The sequence below is a fragment of the Sciurus carolinensis genome, chromosome 5 (genome assembly GCF_902686445.1).
Source record: "Sciurus carolinensis chromosome 5, mSciCar1.2, whole genome shotgun sequence".
In the NCBI taxonomy this organism is placed as follows: Eukaryota; Metazoa; Chordata; class Mammalia; order Rodentia; family Sciuridae; genus Sciurus; species Sciurus carolinensis.
The window spans coordinates 63630053-63633715 of record NC_062217.1 but is presented as its reverse complement, the minus strand read 5'-3'; the positions used below and the strand labels follow the sequence as shown (position 1 = coordinate 63633715).

At 39.7% G+C, this 3663-nt stretch overlaps 1 pseudogene; it reads left to right on the top strand.

Annotated features, from left to right (window-relative positions):
* Positions 1 to 821: 821 nt before the first annotated feature.
* On the top strand, positions 822 to 1989 carry LOC124985602 (NTF2-related export protein 2-like; annotated as a pseudogene).
* The last annotated feature ends 1674 nt before the right edge of the window (positions 1990 to 3663 follow it).

Here is a 3663-nt window from a genome sequence, read left to right as displayed (position 1 = left end):
AGTTACATAGCCATGGCCATATAAAATTTCTTCTTGGCCAGAGACACCCAGGTCTTGTGTGAATCATAACCCATATCAAACAGGATTACCATTATTTCGGGATCTGAATGTTTGGGGAGTGCCTTAGTGCAACGATGGGGTAAATACCGCTCACCCTGCGTCAGCCATGGGTGCTGAAGGATTTGCTTGGCTGCGGGCCACTTCCTGGGGTCCAGGGTCAGTATTTGGTGGATGAGCCTTCGTGCTTCCACAGGAACATGGTGAGGGACACAGTACATTGCCAGCACAATCTGCCTCAGTAATTCCTGAACAGTTGGCCCCATAAATGGGCAACTAACTCCCTGTCAGCATAAAATACAGAATGACACCCAGGCTCCACTAGGGGGCTCTCAGGACCAGTTCGGGAGCTAGGTGTGAGAGAGTGCCCTAGAAGTCATTCAGATGGTGCCCAGATGTGAACTGATACTGAGGCCAAAGTCCATGAGTTTTTGATGTTGCCTCTGGCATCCACCACGAAGTTCTCTGGCTTCAGGTCTCGGTGCATGATGCCCTTGTCATGGCAGTAGCCCATGGCACACACTACCTGCTAGAAAAGTCTGCCGGCCTAACTCCTGCATGCCACCGGTTGGAACATGGTTAAGTAGCTGTCCCCCTCCTGGGTGCTTCATCATGTAAATGTTTCTCTGAGTCTCAACAACCTGAAATAACTGAATCACATTGGGATGCTCCAGGCTCCTCCTCATATCTGGTTCAGAGAGGACTGGGAGGTTCTGCACCACCTTCCGCACGACTCTCACTACCACTTCTGTCCCAGTGAAGCGATGGTGGGTGAGTTTTACCTGGCCAAATCCCCCATGCTCAATGACCCTCAGGAACTCATAATGGTCCCTGAAGACTGCCTTCTTGCAGGAGCTAGGCCCCTGCATCACTACAGACTGCTCTGGCTATGCATCCTAAGCAGGAACACCAATGAAGGACATTAGCTAAAAAAATAAATAAATAACAGAACCAAACAACAAATCAAAAACAAAAACAAAACAAAACAAAAAACCCAAATCAAAGACGCAATATCCAAAGACCACAGTCACCAACTGCCGACCACCAAGTGTTCTATCTGGGAGTCCAACAGGTTACCACCAAAAGCTTCTTATACTTCTGGACACAAACCCAGCTGCAGTCACCCTCTTATATACTGCTCTTTCAAACTTCCTCACAAGTGGCTCCTTGTAGCATTAGAGCAAGTAATCGCCAAGTCACAGCTGGCCATAATCCCCAGTGGTCTTCTCCCTTTTGGACCTCCACAACTTTGTCCATTTTCAGAATAGAAATAAGGAAGGACTCCAGACTTTTTTTTTTTTTTTTTTTTTTTTGCTTTAGCTTTAGTGAGTTATGGAGACTGATATTTACTTGTTTAGAAATTAAAATTTGTGACTTCCAGGAGAGAATGCTAGGTAGAAAATTCTGGGCATTTGTCAGGTTTCACTCCTTCCCTTAGTATTTGCTCATTCTGCAGTAAGTGAGGCAGACACGTGAGGACGTAGGGTCACCACCACTGTCAGAACATACTTATTTGGGCTCCCTTAGGACCATGTCCGTGGATTTTAAAACTTTCGTAGATCAGGCACGTAGAGCTGCTGAGGAATTTGTCAATATTTACTACGAGACAATGGGCAAAAGAAGAAGAGCACTTACCAGGCTGTATTTGGACAAGGCCACTTTAATATGGAATGGAAATGTTGCTGCAGGGCTAGATGCCCTAAGTAATTTTTTGGAGATGTTGCCTTCTAGTGAGTTCCAGGTCAATATGTTAAATTGCCAACCAGTCTATGAGCAAGCTACCCAGTCCCAGACTACAGTTCTTGTTAGCAGTGGAACAAACAACTTTACTGAAACCAGAACTTTCTGCTGACTTCTCCATCCACTTCCAATAGCACCGTGTGGAAGATTGCTAGTGATTGCTTCCATTTTCAAGATCGGGCTAGTAGTTAAAGGGGCAGAAAGTCTATTCTTTGTTCTGTTAGTTCCTGAAGCAGAGGTCTGTGTGAATTAATTCATTTAATTAAAAAAATGCTGTAAACCAGTTTGTACTGAAACTAAGTTTCTTCAATATTTTTTTTAATTCCTTATCAGCACCTTTTCTAGCAGCTGCCAATTTGGATTGTTGCCTTTCAGCACTTTAATACTAGTTTTTTACATGCCTTATATGCATTCCACTAGTGACATTCTCAAAGTAATGTTAAGCATATGATCTTGGTACTAACATACTCACTGTGAACTCAGCCTATGACAAAAATGGAATCCTTTTGTAATACTATCCGTGGGTATCAGCACAGCATAACTCTCTGGGAGTAAGTGGGATTTGTTGTTGTTGCTGTTGTTAATAGGTGATTTTTTTTAGTAAACCACAGTCCTGTTTTCAGTTAATGCTGGTAATGCAGTTTCAATATATAGTATAGTTTATCAGTTCATAACTACTATGACATATTAGGATTGCATGTGGAATATTTAAGACTTTTTTGTGTTTTCTTATTTTTAATTGTTACTTAATAAGTGAATTAATAACTAGATAGGTTAAAAAAGTTCTCAATTGCTACCTGATTATTGAGTGCATTTGGTGAATTAAAACTTCTTCAAAACTTGTATCGTGGCAACTCCAGGTCTAGAAATTTTGGTGAGTGGTAGAAGAACTAATAGCTTTAATGGGAAAATGGGGAATGAGAAATGTAGAAATATCCAAGGTTAAAACCAAAAGTGAGGGGGGTGACCAAATAGTAAAATTTTTGTACTCATTTACTACCTCCTAAAAATGTAAACTATTTTTTGGATTGAAAGCACTAAGTTAATATGTATGCTTGCCAAATGTCATGAGTGTAACTTTTGTTCTAAGAATGATATTTTAAGGTCTTTACACTTCACCTTATACTTGTCACCATTATATAGCTATTTATTTAAGAACTTATGGGGGTAGAATGTCAGCAATAAGCCTAATCTTGTAACAGGGTCTAACAGGAAAATTGGAAATAAAGCCATTGCTATCTCTTTGTGAATCCCTTAACTTCTGAGTCTTCCAGTGAACTTTAGTCCAAAGATTCCTATGTATTACCCACCCCAAAATGAGTGATTCCCCGCCCCCATGTTTTGTACTGTCAACTGTATTATCTATTATTTAAAGTTAAAATTATGTGGTTTATTTTTCGTTCTTCCATATGGTATCGGGCACATTTATTTTAAAACATGCTCCTGTTATGTGACAATCTCATCATCTTTTTTGAGAGAAAAATAGAGAACAATAGATCTTCATTATAAACTTCAAAAGAACAAATTGATTAATTTTATGTCTTGACTACCAAGGAGGGAAAAAAAATAATCTAGCTCTGGTTCTTGGTTAACATTTTAAAATATTTGCAATTTCTAATGTTTTAAAGCTAGATGTGCCAGATTTGTTTCTACATTGCAACTGAAATTAATGTTTCTTATCACTTAATTTTAAAACCAGCAATTCATTACTCTTGCCCAAAGCTACGCACTGTATTCCTGATATACTATCAAAATAGAGAAGAGGAGAAGGGGGTGGAACTGACATTTAAACCACACCTTCTTTTAGTACTAATCAGAATTTACACATTATTTCCTACTCAAAACGAGCTTACTCTTATTTAGATT